The 12,856-nt window shown below is 35.9% G+C and overlaps 1 non-coding gene across 1 annotated transcript; it reads right to left on the bottom strand.

Annotated features, from left to right (window-relative positions):
* Positions 1 to 12,733: 12,733 nt before the first annotated feature.
* On the bottom strand, positions 12,734 to 12,806 carry TRNAV-CAC (transfer RNA valine (anticodon CAC)). Its single transcript has one exon. It is a non-coding gene; the product is annotated as a tRNA-Val (tRNA).
* Positions 12,807 to 12,856: the final 50 nt, after the last annotated feature.

The following is a 12,856-nucleotide window of genomic DNA, read 5'->3' on the forward strand; positions in this document are numbered from 1 at the left end:
CACTAGTGTAATAACGGACGGACACACACAGACAATAACATAGACTGCTTTTTAACTCTTTCCGTATTAATTTTGAATTGAGAAACAAGATTATCTTAAATATTAAAATAATATAATTAATATTTAATATTTTCTTCGTTAGTTATTCGCCTTATTGAACGTTACATCGCTTTAAAAACGAACAATTAAACATTCTTGAGAGACTTGACTAATATTGGCGTTTGAAATGAAGCATACGCCGGTTGCTTCGCCTAACTAAAATAGGTAGTATATAAGGGTTTCGAATCGCAGCTATGGATAAGAACAGCGCAATTGCGTGAACCTTTGGTGGAAGCCCCACCTTAGGGAGGCCGGACGTTTCTCGTAACCCTGGCCGATCGCCGCGTATGTCTTAACCTTAAGGATGATGATGGAGTAGAAGCCAGGTGTGCAGACTGGTGTCCATGTGGGATGGACAAAAACAATGACCAGAAGATGGTGGTGTGTAGAAACCAGTGTGTACAGATTGGTGTCCATGTGGGATGGACAAAGACTAGAAGATGGTGGGGATTAGAAGCCACTGTTTACAGACTGGTGTTCCATGTGGGATGGACAAAGAGCAGAAGATGGTGGTGTGTAGAAGCCAGTGTGTACAGACTGGTGTCCATGTGGGATGGACGAAGTCCAAAAGATATTGGTGATTAGAAGCCAGTAAGTACAGACTGGTGTCCGTGTGGGACGGACAAAGAACAGAAGATGGTGGTGTTAGACAGGTAATGGAAAATAGCTATGGCTAGACAGGTAAGGGATAATAGCTATGGTAAGTGAAATACAATTTTCCAAATTTCCGGGATGCGGTCCGGAATTTGGGAAAACGTTTGCTCCGATTTGAAAACTGCGAACGCGGTCCCCTGGGGTGTAAGTCAATAACAACAGACAGACACACTGACAGACAGACACGTCGAAATTAGAACCTCTCCGTGACATACGTCACTCGTAGAGGTAAAAAAACCCCGAAATTCTAAATTAGCTGGGGTCATCTTATAATGAACATACTAATACTAATTCTTGTCACTAGAGGGCGGTAAAAACTTATATGACTGGGTCATCTTGTTATAACTATGGTAACTCTTGTTATAAGCGTCAACAAGATCCTTAAGAATCTTGATATAATTACGAGTGTTGTTTTCGGTAATATAACGAAACATACGTTCTTTTAAAGTACAATTAAAACGCTTCACTACAGAAGCTTTGGTTTCAGAATTGGTAGTAAAATATTTTATTCAAAATTGATGTAAAATTTTTTGCACAACCGAAGAGAGAAATTCTTTCCCTTTATCGGATTGGATTGCGTTTAAATTTATGACTGAACACCCAAAAAACTATTTTAACTTATTCTTAGCTAAACACCAAGAATATACAAAATATAATAATTTTAGATCTGGTTAACTTCCGTTTATTCGAACAGTGTTTAAGAAAAAACACGTTTTAGTTTACAAACCTCTGAATGAAGTCCGAAGGAATTGATTTTATATTGGCATTCAAAGTGGGGCGCAAGGTTAAATTTGGAACGGCCACAAATCAGCAGACCTAAGATACTTAAAGTCGGTTAATGAAACATTTTGCAGTCATATATGCTATTGGTTAACTAATGCAACGCTCTTGGGTCAACATGACAGTTAAGAGATGGACAATGATCTGTTATTATTCAAGATAAAAGAAGTTGGCCGACGGTTTGGCAGTTAGACATTTCGAATCGGCACCGGACAGTTTCACTCGTTTCTTTCGTTATTACTATCACTTTCTCGTTTTGAATACTACGTGTTTGTAAGTGAAATACCAGAGTTGGAAATATGGTAATACAATATTTTTCACACGCGTTATCCCTATTCTTGAAAAAATGCACTTATAAGAAATTACCAACAACTGGAATCTTTAAATCACCACGAATAATCGAGCACTTTTAAACCTAGCACGCAGATAGAAAATTATCTTCGAAGTTGTGATTAAATCAAATTACAACACAACTTTTAAGTATAGTGCGAGGACAGAATTAACAACTTGAATAAAACCTTTACTTACGAATAGCAATAAGACTTTCAGTACAGTTCTATTATCCATGATTTAGGCTTTTGTATATTTGTAAAACGTCTCGAAATAAATACCATACAAGTAACATGTGACTCTGAATTTGCAAAGAAAAAATTCGAAGTTAAACAGTATTTACACTGATTCATTAGAAATTTCTTATGTATAAAGTATAGAGTAGTGTCAGTACTACGAACGTAAAAGTCATACCCTTCTATCTCTGAACTCAGTGTTACCCCAATACTAGACGCCTACAGTATCCCCTCTTACCAAATGTCAGCTTATGTGGCTTTGGTGTAAGATTATGTGAGTGTAAGAATAGAATATTTTAACAACGCCCAATATTTGTAAATACCTTCATAACGCTTGGATACATCATAAATATCATCTTTAAGAAAACTAGAAAGCGTAAAAAGTAAGTGAACCAATTGGATTGACTGTCCCAGGTATTGAAAGGTTTCAGATAAGAGGCTTGATTATAAAACAACAATTATTAAAAAAATGCTTATCTTCGTTTTTAACACCAAAATTTCATTTTCTCAAAATATTTTATCATATATTTTTGCATTATTTTCGAAAGGGCTCGTGTCGAAGGACTAATATTTAACAGACAAATGGGAGATCGTTTACATTTTCCGCTTGCATATCCATTGCAGTTCTTGGAAGAAATGCTAGCTGATTAGGGATATTTAAATGCGACTTGAGTTAACTTAAACGAAATAGATACTCAACCCGCCGTTTGTCTGTGCACTCTACTGAATTTCGTAATTAACATTCGCTCTAAAGTGAGTTCCTCGTAAAATGAAGTCAATGTTACTTTCTTAATTATAAGAACCATAGAGACGATAGAGAGGGAAATAGGGGATTGATCCTGCTCATGCCCTGACCTACAAGATAGAACCATATGACGGTTCTCTAACGTAACGCTCCTATAAAATAATCATTGAGATCAACCGGTAGTAAAAATATTAGCGCCTTCTTTGGCAAAGTCTTAGGTTTCATGAATAATAATGGTATTGGTTTATTTTAGTCTAATGGCCCTATCTTAGCTCTAAAAACTTTTCATTCTATTTTAACATAGTAAAGCTCTTACTTTTAACACCAAAATTATATTGGAACTATTTGCATTCCTTTGCAACTTTCAAAGCATCTATATCGGAATGTAAAATATTAAATTGGCGAAAGTTTGAAAACTACTTTTAGATGCAAATCTGTTGTTTCTCCAAGTGAGAAGAGGGTACCGAGGGTAGTGTAAATGATTCACTAGAGTTTTTGCCGATCAACAAAACGGAGAGCAGTGATCAGAGAGGCACCGAATATTAGTACTTTTTAAAATGAATTAAAAATAGTTAAATTATTAAAACTAATAATTTATTTAGCCAAAACATAGAATGTTTTCCTTTAACAACATGGTGGAGTCAAAAGCCAGACCTCCGTATGTAGTATGAATAACTGGTCGTTATTTAATGTAATGAAGACAGATTTTGGTGAAAAATCGGGCTTCTAGATAAGAAGTTGTAGTTGTGGGTTTCACGTTCCAATGAGATCTGCGGAAGAGAGTATGTGTTGCCCGAAGGTAGAACGACTGTAGGATTTTTAGGTCGAGGAATGCACATGACACAATAACTGATTACAAGTAATCGGGTGACATGATCATTATCAATTGGCCGCGCAACACTGAATGCCGGCTTCGTTATTTGAGTGTACATTTATACTTCCTCTTATCGATTGGTTGTCTTTTTATACACAGAAAATGGCTAGCACACTCCTAAAATACTCCCCTATTTTTTATAGCCCTAGTCTTTCAGCTGGTTTTTTTTCCTCTGGTGCTCCTTCGTAAAAAGGGGCTTGTACGTTGGGTAGTGATTTGTGTGTCGTAAGTACTCGTTGGTGCTGAGCATATCCGTTAACCAGGCGTGGAAATAGTCATCGCTGGGGGTTCTTGTTTCTTGACGTCACTGCTGAAGGATTGGCCAAGGGTGTAGATATCGTTTCCGGTTGCGTGTGCCCAAAAAGATTATTGTGTTGTTTGCTCTGCCCGATTGCGGTGACTTAGGAGTCTATTGCTATTTTTGAATTTGTCCCCGATTTGATTCCTATGTCGGCGTATCATTCCATTTGGCATTTAATTTCGAACTTAACTTTTTTTCGTCTTCGGGGTACATTGTCTTCTATCCAACTCGGCCCCCTTCCGTTCTACCTTGCCATGACTTCTTGTATAGTTTTGGAAATCTCGTCCTTAGTCAAATAATATGGCTTGTTTGTTGTTGGCAAGGACGAAATCCAGTTTCGTCAAGATGGTCCTGTTTAGGATGTATTCTGCCGGGGATAAGCCTCCTTCAACGGGCGATCGTATATGGTTTAAAAGAAATCGGGCTAGTCTCTATCGAAGAGATCCTTCATTATATTTCACCAGAGTACTTCCAATCAATTCCGTTTCTTCCGAAGAACCGCCAGCTATTCTCTGTATTACCGTCTTGACTGTCCTCACATACCTATCTGCCAATCTGTTAGATGCACTCAATGAGCGTGGTTTAAGCATTCAAAAAGATTGGCGACCGTTCAATTTTTAGCAGCCTCTATTGACGAATTGAGATTTAATCAGAAACATTCAATTTGAACAAGGATTGTTTTATGCGTTCAAAACTAACCATAAACATACAATTTTGAACAAACTACCGTCATATCGATCAAAACTTAACGCTAGAATTCATTTTTGAAAAACTTATATTTACCATTCAAAAATACATCTTTATACCATTCAATTTTAAATAATCGCCTTCTCAAATGAAACGTTCAGTCATGGTCGTTTTGGCGTTCTAATAGGATTGTATTAGTATTCAAACTAGAGCCTTTTAGGTGTTCAAACGTTAGTGTTATTGGTGTTCAAATGAGAGCATTTTTGGCTTTTTAACGAGAGCGTTAAGTGCCTTGACACAGGAGCTTTGTTCTGTTCAAATGAGAGATTTTTGGGCGCTCATGGGAGTTTCCTGGCATACACACAGGAGTTTTTCAGGTGTATTGTTAAAACAATTTCAGGTTTACCTCTTATTTAATCACGAAGTAAAAGCACTGGTTTAATCAAAATTTTAATAATATAATTAAACAAGTTATTTTTGTTATATTTAGACGTCCAAAAACATTATATTTTGCCAGTTTTTCTTTACCATTAAATCTTCAGTCGATTTTCGTTTTCGGAAACTAGGCTAGGACGTCGAATTTTTCCATGAACACAGGGACACACAAATTACGAAAATGATAAGAAAATGGAGGCTATAGCTAAACTTAATTACTTGCTTAACTGACTGATTAATTACATAGTAAACTAAACTTGTTTGGTGATGGTTCTCTCTAACGTAAAGAGTGTTGTAAGGCCATCAAAATCGCCCTCGTTTATACTTTAAACTCTAGTGCAATCATATTTAAATAGCAAAATGACTTAATCTACACGCTTCCTTAGCGTGAAAATTTGAATGTCAATATTAGCATTCAAATATTAACATATCGTTAACGTGTACAATTAAATACCACTTTATGCGTTAATATTTTATTGACAATGCGTACCACAACAGTGGCACGGTATTGAACGCAAAAACCTTCAAATTCGAATGTAGTTTTTTACAGGTAAGGTATTATCGTGATTTACTCGATCCTATTTTCGATCACGATATTCTTGAATTCCTTGTTTGTGGAGCAAGTTCCGTTATTAGTGACGAATTTGGCATTAGGTTTAACCGTCATGTGCTGTTGCAGGCAATTTATAACAGTTGACGATGCAGCGTTCCTCATAACGTCTGTTTCTATCCTCTTCGAAAATGAGTCAACGATTATTAGTATAAACTGATTTTACCATGTACACGTTACCATGGCATTATTTAAGGTGCCAAGGTGATAATGATCTTTGGGACATCGGTGCAAATTCTCTGCTTGTCGCACAGGAACGTGAACATTCCTTCAGTTAATTTTTCTAAGCCTGGCCACCGAACTTTGGATCGTACTTGCACCTTCTTTGATTCTATGCCATGGTGAAAACTGTGCAACTCCGCTACTAATTGAGTGGCACTATTACTTTGTTGCCCATCAGCAGTATGTCGTCGGCGATGGATACTTCATACCGCCTTGGATAGCACCTCTATACGTCGTTTCTGATTCTTAACGGGTTTGTGGGCCACCATTGTAGCAGGCGAAAGGTCACGTGAGGTCAAAAGTATAGTAGGCGCAAGGTCACTTGGGCCAAGGGGTCGGGAACCTACGTTGCCATAGGATCAGGATGAGCAGCCAAGAGAATTATCTCGCTTCCAGAAGACTGCCCGATTTGACGGCCTGCGAAAGCGAGCCCCTGCGAGACCGTGCGGGAGGACGCGAATGACTTATCTCGCTTAACTCAGGCCGGACAAAAATTAGGATATCGTTAGTTAATAAAACTGATTATATAGTGTGGAAGAGATCAGACCAACACCTTCCTTTGTGGACAACCCCCAATATGGGCAATGGCTGACGTCATTTTATTAAACTATACAGGTTGTAAATAAATCTTTGGAATTGATGTTTTATTTTAAGCAAGTGGCAAGGTACAAAAGGAATATTGGAGAATACGCCTGAATGCAACAAAATGTTTAAAAGCACAATTCAACAATTAGTCTTAGGACTAAGGTCTCAGTTTACAACCCCTAATCTGTTTGGTAAACACATCGTACATTTGTACGATGTGACTACCATTGTGGTAGATGTACTCTTCAAAACGACTGCCCATGTCTTGCTACACATTTACAAGCGTTAAACTCATGACGAAACACGAGTAAATGCCTCCAGTGATTTTACAACGGTGGGGTGGCGTAGCGGCTAGCGCTTTCGTCTCGCAGCAAGAGGATCCCGGGTTCGATCCCGGACTGTGGCACCGGGTGAAAATCTGGGAACAAATCCTTCTGCGTAGAGTTTTCAAGTTCTCTCCCCACTTGTGAAAAGGAGTTTTCCTCCGTGCTCTAAGGCGGTTCCTCCTTTCCATCAAAACTTACAGAGGTTAACGGTAATAGTTAGTATAGGGCGCTGTAGGTTAGCTGGGGCATACGTTTTCCTGCCAATGCTAACGGTGATCGACCTCGTCCCCTTCAAAAGAATTGCGTCAAGTGTTGTTTATCTACTGCTTTCAGAGGAATTTTAGCTTGAACATTGACAACGATGGTGAAGCAAAATTTTATGAGGCCTTTGCCCCACGTTGACTGAACCGTTTCGTCACATTATCTTTCATTGTCACATATAAATATAGCTTAAACCTCGGATATCCTGTTGAGATTGTTTTAAAGTTGCTAACTCTCGATTTTGAAGTTATTTACTGTCAAGTGACACTTGAAGTTCCGATTTAATCTTATAAACCGACTAGCATCCTTAGCCGATATCGTATATTAACCGATGTCAATATCAGAATTAACTGAAATACCTATACCAATTTTTTTAACTCAATGAATCTGAAATATAAATATAATACCTACTATTACATAGAGATGGGCCGATACCGATACTGAAATCGGTAAAAAATTAGTATCGATAGCGTAACCGATATTGGTAAACTGACCATCACTAATTGCTTTACTAAATAATTTCAACTAAACTGTTCAAAACATTTGGGAAAGGCTTAGTTTAGAAATCAGTTGAGTTCTAATTTTAAATATATGTAATTTCTGCTTAAGTAAAATTAAGCAATAAAAGAAAAAGTGGCGATAAATTTGGGATGAGTAAGTGTTTAGCGGGAGATAGAAATACCATTTTGGAGTTGGGTTAGAGAAGAAAGAGAATACGGTTTAAAGCACCATCTCCATATGGAACCAACCCTAATGTTAACTAATTTTTGTACGTGTTAATGTTTCATATGATCTAACCAACTTTAAAGGTTGCCGAGGAGACATTTAAAGAAAGAATGAAAGGTTTTGTCTCAATTCCAAATTGCTGCCGAGTATTTGACTGTAAATTTTACGGTACTTTCTTAGTGTACTTATTGAATAAAGAGTTAGTATCAAACTCTCTCGTTCTATGAGGGCATCGTACGACCTTGAACAAAAAGAGGTAGTGGTTTCAAAATTTTGCTCGTGCTAATAAAAGTTAAGCTTGACAAATTTTAAGGTGATTGCGAGTGACAACTTACCTACCAGGTTAACCCATTTTTAAGATATCACTCCCGTGATAAATTAAAACTGCAAAAAAAACAATTTCAGCACCTCGTTTCCTATTAACGCGAGCGAAATCTCGAGGCAACCCATGCTTTTTGTTCAAATTTTGATGGCAGTCTAGACTGACTTCTCGCTTTTTTATCTCACAGAGCCGCGTATTAATGCGCGAGATGAACAGTAACCTTCTTGTCGATAGATATCTCTCGCGATTACTTCCTATAAAAGTTGCAGAATTTACGCCAAGATGTCTGCTAATTTTTACTTACAGTAAGCGTTTAAACATGTAACGCTTCCCGATAAACCAAAAAGGTTAACACTGAGTTGCATCCAAGTGCCGAAACTGATGACCCAAATTGACTTGAACCCCTCTTCCCCAATATATCTCGTTCAATAAGTCTCTTCGATGTAAGGAAAGGGAAAGGCAAAGATCGGTATAAAAAAGCTGACCCTTAGCCGCCTCTGCACACTCTCTGGGCCCAAAATGCCTAGAGTGAAGGCCCCTCAAAGCGGGATGGAAGTGAAGAGTTATACCAATCTTAGTTACCTCGACGAGGCTTTTTGGAAAATTAAATGAACAGACCTTGAATATGAACAGTTTGGGTTAATATCTTCCAAGATGATTTCTTCAAATTTCAGTCTCAATATTGACTGTGATTCTTGAAAAACGAACGCTGCTCGTTTTGATGAGCGATCTAACCAGTGACGAAATGGAAATTTTGGATTTACGCCTGGACTCCGCTCCTTGATCTTCCATAAAATGTGCAATCTCACTGAGGGGCCCGTTTCCGAAACACTTCTAAGTACATAAATTTGACAAATGAACTCGTTGCTTACACCGAGAGAGAGAGAAATAATGATTTTTTGAGTATATTTTTGACTAGCATGATTACAAATGCATATTTTATTATTGCTTCATAATGGAGTAATATTATTGAAACCATTTCTATGCATTTATATTCAACAAATATGCTTGCTTTTTACCCAGAGGGAGAAAAAATGATCTTTTTGAGTATATTTTTGACTATCTTGATTACAAATGCATATTTTAATATTGCTTCATAGATTAGTAATATTATTCAAACCATTTTTATGCATATATATTCAACAAATGAGCTTGGTTTTTACCCAGAGCGAGAAATAATGATCTTTTTGAGTATATTTTTTACTAGCTTGATTAAAAATGCATATTTTAATATTCCATCATACCCAGGCAGCAAAAACACGTTAATATTTGATTTATTTTTCGTGTCAGGGGTTTATAAAACTTTTTCGTGGATTTTATAAGAAACGAGTTTTATGAAACGCTAGATCTAGTTGCTCACTCAATCCAACGTTTCTGAACGTCTAAATAACGTCGAATCAAAACTTATCAGAATATATAAAAAAGACTTGGTTTGCTCAAGCCTTAAAAACAAAACGATAAGAGTTTTTCCAGTTGTCTGAAGCGTGGATATTTTTTTCTATTGAATTTTAAAGACAATCCGTATTTTACTACTCTTTAGAATTTAATTCAATCACCTGATTTTACTGCTAATGGATTAGTTTCCTATAAATTAATTGAAATAAAAAATTACTTATCTCAGATTTTTCATGAACAATTCCATTTTCCTGAAACATTTTATCATGAATTTTTTTCTTTTCAATGGAGAACGTACTTTAATTTTCAAATAATACTCTCATTAATAATGTATTATATGCGGTCTTTTCGAATACAAAAGGGGGCTGTTATCACCTTTCTTATATTTGATAAAGGGGTTCGTTTCTTCTTTAAGCAGAGTCACAATTATTGAACTGTGTATATCAGTACTTGTGGGGAAGATTTTAGAAGTGTTGGTTGAGTTGCTATTTAGTTGACAACATTATGAATACTTGATGTGTTTAAAACCTTTTGAAAGGAAAGTTCTCGGAAATTAAAAAAGAAAGAGTCAATTTGATTAAATTTACACGATATCCCTCAAAATTATAAATGCATGATAAAATGATTCAGGAAAATGGAATTGTTGTTGAAAAATCTGAGATAAGTAATTTTTTATTTCAATTAATTTATAGGAAACTAATCCATTAGCAGTAATATCAGGTGATTGAATTAAATTCTAAAGAGTAGTAAAATACGGATTGTCTTTAAAATTCAATAGAAAAAAATATCCGCGCTTCAGACAACTGGAAAAACTCTTATCGTTTTGTTTTTAAGGCTTGGGCAAACCAAGTCTTTTTTATATATCTGTTCCTTCAGCCTTAATTTGTATTAATATATTATAAAAATAATAATAGGCTTGTCAAACTTCTAATGAAATTGTGTTGTTCGATGTTCCAGTAAGATGTTCGTGAGCATATTGGCTCCCTCCAAGTGCCTCTCATTATTTTATGGGAAAGATTAAAATTTTAAATTATTTGGCAGGGGAGTGTTAAATTAATTCACAATTGGTAGGCAGGTTGTAAATTAATTCACCATAGACAGGCGGGTGGTAACTTATTTTATATAAAAAGGCGGTTGGTGACTCAATTAAGTTTAGTTGACCTTTTTGCATAGATTTAAAAAAAAGTTATTTCTAAACCTCGCGCCACACGCGCACATATCATTGAAATTTTGTTATTTAATAATTTTCCCTTATATATACTAAGATTCTTCATCAAAAATAGACAACGCGCTTTCCAAGACTCGAACCTGCAATGTTTTGCCTCGAATGCAAACGCGTTATCCATTACGCCACAAGCCCGTACTTCGTAACAAAAAAATTATCCAAACATTGTATTTATAGGATCATTTCATTTATGTTGAATAAAAGATCTGTAAAAATAAACACCGAGCTTGCCAGGACTCGAACCAGCAATCTCCTGCTCCATAGGCAGACGCGTTATCCTATGCGCCACAAACCCGATGAAGGCTGACGAAATGCTATGAAAACAGTGTAATATATGTAACGGTTTTACCATGATTTATAAATTAATTAAAATAAAATACTTGGAATTAATTGTTCTTAATCAAACTTCAGAAGTTCAACATTTAATAGTTGCTTGATAATTCAAAAGTGTTCCGAACCTTAACTTCCCAGTAGTTTCTGAGTTATTCGGTGGAGTGGACCACCAAAAATCCCATGCTTTTTCTATAGGACGCTAAGCCTAAAATCTGTGAATTATTTCTTTAACATTACGGGAGGGTGTGGGTTCTTATCTAGAAGGGCCTACCGGCCCTCTAGAATTTGGTCCGTTCAAAACTGGTTTCACACGTTTATATTTGGTTTATACGTAGTTTAAATAACACTTATTAAAATTAGTGATTTACAAACCTATTTTATACGTTCAGTTATTGCTATGTATCGTAAATATAACACTTACTCTAATCACTCATTTTCAAACCATTTACATACGTTTAGTTTTGGTTGATAAATCGTGACGATAACACCATTCATAATTATTTAAAAACGTCTTGGTTTGGACCAAGGCCGAAAAAACAAACGATATGTGTGAGGTTTATCAATTAACTGAAGTTTCAGATATTGAAATTTTTTTCTAGTTATTTTTATCCACTCAATCTTTAATCAATATTTAATTCAATCAACTGATTTTACTGTTAATCGATCTAGTCCCTCTAAATTAATTGAAAAAATTACATATCTACGCTTTTTCAAGAACAATCACATTTTCCGAAAACATTTTATCATGAAATTAATTGTTCTTGAAAAAGCGTAGATATGTAATTTTTTCAATTAATTTAGAGGGACTAGATCGATTAACAGTAAAATCAGTTGATTGAATTAAATATTGATTAAGGATTGAGTGGATAAAAATAACTAGAAAAAAATTTCAATATCTGAAACTTCAGTCAATTGATAAACCTCACACATATCGTTTGTTTTTTCGGCCTTGGTCCAAACCAAGACGTTTTTATATAATATCTGTCACTTCTGTCTTAATGTAATTAAATTTTGAATAATTATGTTTGCTTTACCATCACACATTTGCACTCTAAAATATAATGGTGCATTCAAACACCATATATGCTGTTTTTTCAAGTGCCAAAAAAGGCATCATTTAGGGTGTACTTTAACCCCATTTCTATGATCAATTCACGCCATTTACTAATATTATTTGGAAGTATTAAGGAAATATTAAGCATTTAAGCACCATTTACAGTGGCTTTTAACATCTTTTTTTTCTGACAATCTGTTGAACTTCTAATATTACTTAGTTTAATGGTTTTAAAAGTAGGGAAAAAGTATGCTACCTACGTCACATTATTAAACCAAGTGAAGTGAAATAATTGTTAAATATTTATTATAACCACTACACCACAGACACGTGGTAAGTCTAAGTTTTCCAAGAGATCTAACTAATTATTATGTCCAATCACGATGGTTAAAACATGTATCTATCTGGGCTCGAACCTGGGACTTTCCGTGTGTGAAGCGGACGTAATAACCACTACACCATAGATACGTGGTAATACTGAGTTTTCCAAGAGATCTAGCTAATTCAAGCGCCCAATCACGATGGTCAAAACATGTATCTCCCAGGGCTTGAACCTGGGACCTTCCACGTGTGAAGCGGACGTGATAACCACTGCACCATAGATACGTGGTAGCACTGAGTTTTCCAAGAGATCTAGCTAATTCTTATGTCCAATC

This window comes from Phalangium opilio, unplaced genomic scaffold (assembly GCF_054372755.1).
Source record: "Phalangium opilio isolate 3A_F unplaced genomic scaffold, DU_Popi_V2 ptg000009l_1, whole genome shotgun sequence".
Taxonomy (NCBI): domain Eukaryota; kingdom Metazoa; phylum Arthropoda; class Arachnida; order Opiliones; family Phalangiidae; genus Phalangium; species Phalangium opilio.